The sequence below is a fragment of the Corvus kubaryi genome, unplaced genomic scaffold (assembly GCF_017639235.1).
Source record: "Corvus kubaryi isolate FWS band 111438036 unplaced genomic scaffold, C.kubaryi_AGA036_p1.0 split1-37296, whole genome shotgun sequence".
Classification (NCBI taxonomy): Eukaryota; Metazoa; Chordata; class Aves; order Passeriformes; family Corvidae; genus Corvus; species Corvus kubaryi.
In genome coordinates, this window is record NW_024582075.1 from 756,798 (window position 1) to 763,698 (window position 6,901).

General features: G+C 49.5%; 1 protein-coding gene across 1 annotated transcript in view; it reads left to right on the forward strand.

Moving 5' to 3' along the window:
* Positions 1 to 5,407: 5,407 nt before the first annotated feature.
* ZNF608 (zinc finger protein 608) overlaps positions 5,408 to 6,901 on the forward strand; it is an 81,450-nt gene continuing 79,956 nt past the window's right edge. The window contains exon 1 of the mRNA XM_042012869.1: positions 5,408 to 6,164. The gene's annotated coding sequence lies outside the window, so the exon portion shown is untranslated. The remainder of the gene's footprint in view (positions 6,165 to 6,901) is intronic.

The window sequence follows — 6,901 nt, forward strand, 5'->3', positions numbered from 1 at the left end:
CGGCCGCCGCCCCGCCCCGCCCCGCGCGCCGCCGGCCAATGGCGGGCCGCGAAAGCGATTTCTGGCGCGCTGATTGGGCGCCGCCCGCTCAGCGCCCGGGGGAGCGGGCAGCGCGCGGGGTCCGCGGCCGCAGGAGGGGCGGGAAGGAGCCTCTCCTCACGGCACACGCGGGCTGCAGCCGGCCCGGGGGCAGGGATCCCCGCCTCGCGTCCCTCCACTAAACAAAGAGACCTTTGCCGGTGATTTTCCTTAGCGTATGCAATGCGTATGTCTGGAAAGGTTTTAAAAAAAAACCAAAAAACCCAAAACAAACTCCCCAGAAAAACACAAAAACGGGACGGGGGGCAGGGAGGGTGAGTGGTGATCTCTTGGTATTATTAGCGGTCTGCAGCTGCATCAATTAAACCCGGATTTCCTATTGTAGATAAACATCATTAACTTATTTGCCTGTCGTCTGTCGTCTTGTAAAATGCACAGAAATACAAAGTTGTAATTTAATTTGGCAAGCAGGTAGAAATTAAGGCGGAAAAACCCCTAAATCACACAGCGGGCCCTGGCTGCTGACGTTCTGAACCTGACAAGACAATGTGAATTAAGCGGTCCTTTTGCAGCCACTCATGGGAATCGGCTGGTGCAGATGCACCCACGGGCCTGCGAGCAGTCTTGCTGTAATTTCTGCCACAGAAGTGGATAAATAAAACCCTGCTTCGGTAACCATGTGGTACGCTGGGCAGGCTCCTTCCCTGTAGAGTCATGCACAATAGCCAGGAGGGAAAGGGGCGAGAGAGGAGACTCCCCTTCGAATTTTGTGATCTAAGGAGGTTTTTAAGGATGCTTTACCCATCAGGTGGCCTCTGTGGTTGGAGAAATGGCTCTTCCACTGACCGTTGCTTTCAAAAACTAAAATGATGGTGTAAGGCAGATAAAGCAGAGGCATTTTTGCAATCTCTCCCAGTGACTGTTCCTTGGCTAGTTAACAGACCGTCTATTCAGAAGCAATTTTCTTTGGGCTGAAATTATGTGCTGACCGTAGCAGATCACTTCCCATAATACCCCTTCCCCCACCCAACGCTAAATACAAACCGTCTCCTACTCACTGTATAATAATGTGAAAATGACTGTAATTTCGCAGACGAGAAGCAGCCCAAAGTTAAACGTGTCTAAACAGTGGTCGATACTGAAAAATCAAGGCCATTACCTAAATCTGAAAAATACATACTGTAAAGAAACAGGAATAGTGATCCACGACTAAGTAGACCAAAAGCTTGGTGTTGCTGATCTTAAAATTTTGCTAACCGCTGAGTGACTCAAGAGCTACCCCGGGGAAACTGTGTTTTTCGGTACCTTGTAATATTATACATGCCCACTCCTCCACGAATTGCAAATGCTGGGCACAAGTGTCCCCTCCCTGGGGGGAGGCTGGCAGCGCCCTCCCTGCGGTTATCCCTGCGTTGTCCAAACGCCCGGGCGGGAGAGTGGGGATGTGTTCACTATTTACACCTCAGCATTTCTTCTTTGTACTACCCACATGCCATGACTTTTTTTTTTTTAGCTTCGTTTCCCCTCTCCCCCCACCCCCGCTTTGTAACGGCTTAAACATTTAATGTGATCAAGGGCCTCCTTGACAATGAACTTATCCCTGCTAATAAACCCTTCATTATCAGCCCCTGAAGGGGAAGTATTTTTGTACAGGAGAAATGGAGCAGTCTCAGACCGGGCAGCCTCAAGGCCTCCCAAAGGAGCGTATGTTGGTGACCCCAATGCCCGCGGCGTGAGGCCGGAGGGGCAATCGGGAGCCGGGGCTCACAGGACCTGGAGGGCAGCCTTTCCTCCCGGGGCCCCTGGTCACGGTGACGTGGTGGCCAAAGCTCGGTCGGCTGCCATGCCACGGGCGGTTTCTAGCTCCACTAGTCTTGTTTCACCTTCCGCAAAGCCTCCTCAGCAAAGCCGGGTCTGGGGGGGCTTTGCTTCTCTGGTACCTCTCCATTAATCGCCCCTTTTGAAGGGAAGCGCGCAACGCGGGGACGCTGACGCGCGTGATTTGCTCAGCTGGATGAAATCCAAAGAGGTATTTTGTCACCCTGTCATGGGTGTGCAGGACATCGTAAATGCCACTCTTTGACTTCTTGCCGGAAATTTTGACTTGGGCAATGCGTGCGCTTGGCAAGAAAAACATCCCGTATCGATTTTCACAGGGAGATCAGTCCCAGCGAGATCAAGGGGAAAAGGAAGGGGGGAAAAAAAAGTAAAAGAGAAAAACAAACAAAAAAAAAGTAGATCGTGCTTAAGGGTATGAAAAGGAATAGGGTGCCTGCGGGGCCAGGGGCAGTGCCCCCCACCTCCCGACCCCCCCCGTACCCGCGGGCGGCGGCGGCCGCCGCCGCCCCCATCCCACCCCCGCCGTCCGCGAAGGGTTAAACGCAATTTAACGCAGTGGTGTAGCATAATGGCTCCCAACGTAAACAAAAGGAATGATTAAGGGGGATATTTTCGAGCTACACAAAGCCCGATAGGGAAGATTTGTGTTACTAATTCCTGTGAAAGGATGTTCACGTGGTAGTTATAGGGTCGCTGGCATTCACACTTCAGTGCGTGCGGCAGTAAATCAGCAGTCTGGAAACAAAAGGGTTATTTTCTGCTCCCCTTCCTTCCGAAAAAGAGGAAGAAAAAAAAAAAGAAGAAAGAAAGGAAGAAAGAAAGAATAAAACCCGACCTGCCTAACTTAAGCCATATTGTAGAAACGAACATGTAGTAAAATACATGAGGAGCTGAAAAAGTGAATACAAGAAAGAGGGTTGATCCGAGAGCGGAGCAGCGCCTCGGTGACCCCCAAGCAGAGGTGGAGGTGCTGCCCTACCCTGAGCCTCCCTTCAGCCCCTTCCTCCAGACACTGTTTGCTTTTCTCCTCCACTAAGCACGAAAATAATAGCACATGTGTATCAGCAACCCTCTCTCGCTGGCTTCAAGCTGTTATAATTTTGAATGAGGGGGCATTTAAAAATTATGACTGAGATTCTAAATTGCCTCTTTGAAACCGGCACAGAAAAATCATTCATCATGGCTTCGAAAACTGCCCTGAAATTAAATTAAAACGAAATGAGGGAGTCTTCCTCCCGACGTGTGAGTCTTGGCAGAGCTACACTCCACCTTGGTTTTCTATTTTTTTCCCCTCCTCCCCCTCTCTCTTTTTTTTTTCCCCCCCCTCATTTCTTTTCCTCTCCCTAAGCCCTAAATGCTATGTAGGATAATTGAAATGGGAAACACGATTTGTATCTGGCTGCAGAAAGGAGGCTCGGGGTAGGCTGCGGGCTGCAGAGAGAGCGGCTGCGTGCGTGTGAGTGCACAGTGTGTGAGTATACAGTGTGTGGGGGGAGTGTGAGGGCACCGTGTGCGTGAGGGTACAATGCGGGTGTGTGAGGGAACAGTGTGTGCGGGTGTGAGGGTACAAGGCGTGTGAGCGAGGTACAATGCGTATGTGAGCGAGCGCGGGTGCCGGGGGTGCGAGCGGGTGCGTGTTTGTGTCTCTCGCCCTCGCCGGCAGGCAGGAGGAGCGGCGGGCCAATCGCAGCGCCCGGTTTCATAAAAGCTGGGTGCTGATTGGCCGGCAGCGAAAGGGCATCGCGAACAAAGAAAAGTCCCTCTCAGGTACCGCGCGGAGCGAGGCTCCCACTCCCCCGCCTCGGCCGCTGCCGTGGGGGCAGCGCCCCTGTCCCCTGTGCCTGTGTGTCAGCCCGTGAGGGGACAGACACACATGCCGGGTTTTCCTTCTCTGCCCCGTTTTTCTTTTTATTTTATTTTGGTTTCCTTTTTTTTTTTTTTTTTTTTTGGTTGTTTTAATTTTGTTTCTAGAAAGAAAGGAAGGTTCATGATAGCTGGTGCTGTCTTCCTCCAAACACAATAAATCTGTTGAAGACATTAGAATTTTTTTTCCTAAAATAAAAAGCGGCTGCAACAAAAACACACTCAATGCAGTTAGAAGGAAAAGGTCAACTCGATCCAATACAGACCGTAAGTACGGTTGCGTGGTGTGTCTATAGCACTTAGAGGGGATTTTTTTTTTTTTTCTCTGCAAACGGGAGTGTTGAAGAGTTTTGGGAGTTGAGATAACTAGGGTTCTTGGGGATTTTAAAAGGAGGAAAAAAAACCCCAAAACAATCCCACAAACAGGGTGAGTTATTTGAGGGAATGAAAGCACTGTAGCCACACAAACCATACCTGACGGTGCACTTGGGGGGCGTTAAAGCGTAGTGCCTTTTTTGGGTTTTAACTAACGCAGGGCAGGGGGAAGGGGGGGAATAAAAGTGACACCATTACAGCCAAGCCTGCATTGCTTCCCCGCCCCCCCCCGGCCCCGAGAGCACGGCGCTCGTTAGCAGGAGCGATGGGGCACCGACAGACCGGGAGGCACCTCGCCTGTCACACCGAGACACCGGAGACGCGAGGTTGGAGCTGGGGGGTGGGAGTGGGATCGTCCGTCGGTGGCTGATGCCTTGGCCGCTTCCACCGCCGTCTCGTTCTCCCGGCCCTGAGGTGCGGGAAAGGGAAAGCCCCGAGGTAAATGCGCCCCCCGGGGAGGCGGCGGGGGTTCGGCGAGGTGTTCCTGGGGGGCACCCCGGGGCTCCAGTGCAGGCGGCGGGGCCGCGGGCAGGGCGCGGCGCGGCCCGCCGGGTGTGTTTGGGGCGGGCCGCGGCCCGGCCGCGCTCCGCGCCCCGGTCGGCGGCGGCCAATGGTGCCTGGCGGCGTCACGTGACGCGGGCGGCGGGACCGCCGCGCCTCCGCCCCCCCCCCCCCCCCCCCCACCGGCCATTCATTACGGCTTTTAGCTTCCCATCGCCGGCTAATTAAAAATACTAAGCTAAAGCTCCGAGACCGTCTGACTTGGGGAGGGGGGAGGGAGGCCGAGGGAAGGGGGAGGGGGTGATAACGGTAGACTGCGAGGTTTGCTGAGACAATAAGGTGGGAGCGATCTGTCCTGACAAAAAGGTCGTCTGCTTTATCTCCTCGGACTCTAATTACTGAATTACTTACCGCATGACTGACTAGCCCAAGCTCACGGGTTTTTCGTTGTTATTATTTTTTTTCCCCCCGAGACAGCAATTCGAAACTGATACGTGCCTATGCTGATTTTTTTTTTTTTTTAATTTTATTTGCTATTTTTAAAAAGCGCTGATCTAAGACTAGAGGGGGGAGGGAGGGACGGAGGGACGGGGACAGGCACCCCCCTCCCCGAAATCTTACCCTTGGGAAAATTTAGTTCTTTTGAGAGCACGCAGTCCTTCCACTCCCACAAAATGTTTTGATAACCGGTTTATCAGATCAGTGATTCCCCCCCTCCCGCTCCTCCTCCTCTTCCTCGCCCCCCCTCTTCCCCCTCCCCCCGCCTCCTCCGCCCGTTTCCCCTCAAGTTACTTCAAGAAATCAGATCTGTCAGGACGGGCGAAAAAAATGCCACTTCCCAACTAACAGGCGGAATCCAGCCCAGATTTTCAGTCCTTTCTTCTTCTTTTTTTCCTTCCTCCCTTTCACTAATTTATCCCGATGTTAGCACATTCTGTCTTGTAACACCCGGGCGCCTGTAGGTTTGTTTCATGGGATCATTACTTACTGATCGGGATGGCTCCCAGGTCCGGGGCTGAAGACGGAGTGTGAAGTTGGGGAAACATTTCTTTTTTCTTTCTTTCTTTTTTTTTTTTCTTTTCTTTTTTTTTTCTTTTTTTTTTTTTTTTTTTTAATTTTTTTTTCCTTTTTTTTTTTTTTTTTTTCAATATTACTGTGATGATTATTACCTCTCGGTGCTTATCCAGGAAAAGCAAACAAACAAAAATCTGGTCCTTGATGCTCCACTTCTGAATGTGAAATATTACCTCCCAGCTGGTAAAGTTGTGAGGCGCAGCATTTTTTTTTTCCTTTTTTCTTTTTTTTTTTTTTTTCTTTAAGCAAGGACGAAAAAAACCTAAACAAACAAACAAAAAAAAGGACTTCTGATCCGTGGGCCAAAGTAGGGGGAGATATGTTATTGACCGATTTATACTGGCTGAGATGATACTTGCTTTCTACTTGATCACTTGCTCTTTAAGTAAAATGAGGCACAGAGTTGTTGCTGAGACGAGTGGGAACAGCATTTTGATTTGCTGGTTTAATTAAAAATGATAAAGGATTTAAAGGTAAGAATTATGCATATATATGTATAAATATTTCGGCAGTCGACTGTAAAAGGGAGAGATCCCTTTAAAAATCGTTTTAACTAAGCTTTGTCAAACACACACTCATTTGCGGTCACTGAGGCCACCTTGGTGCAGATCACTTAAAGTGTATGTCTTAATCAGTTTCCTGTACAGTCAGTAATACTATATTTAACAGACCTAACAATTGTGTGACCTAGGAATACATTAGAGCTGCTTTTAAAACTGTTATGTTAAGAATATTTTCTTAAAGAAAAGAAAATTTTTATTTTTCCTCACCTTTTTTTTCTTTTTATTTTAACCTATGGACTTTAATATTTTGCAGTTAACATTTCTGTTTGTAGGTTGTTGTTTTTAACAGAAGGTGTATTGTGGCAGGGAAAATGAGGTTTCCCACTTCCCTTAGCACTCTCCTCCCCCCACCCCCCCCAAGAGACTAAGTGGAAGGGGGGTGAAAGATAATATAGAAGAGTCACAAAACTTCAAGGGTTTGGTTTAAAGCCACAAAATCCATGGAATGCAGTGAAGAGTGAATCCGTGTCCTTCCTTTTCTCCTTTTCGTGCCTAGGTGGTGGTCCAAAGGGTTAGATTACAACATGTGCTCCAACAGCTAGGCACCGCTTCTATGACTGTATTTCCTGAGCATTGTGGATTTAAATCATGTAGATAATTTTTTTCTTCTTTTTTCTTCTTTTTTCTTCTTTTTTCTTCTTTTTTCT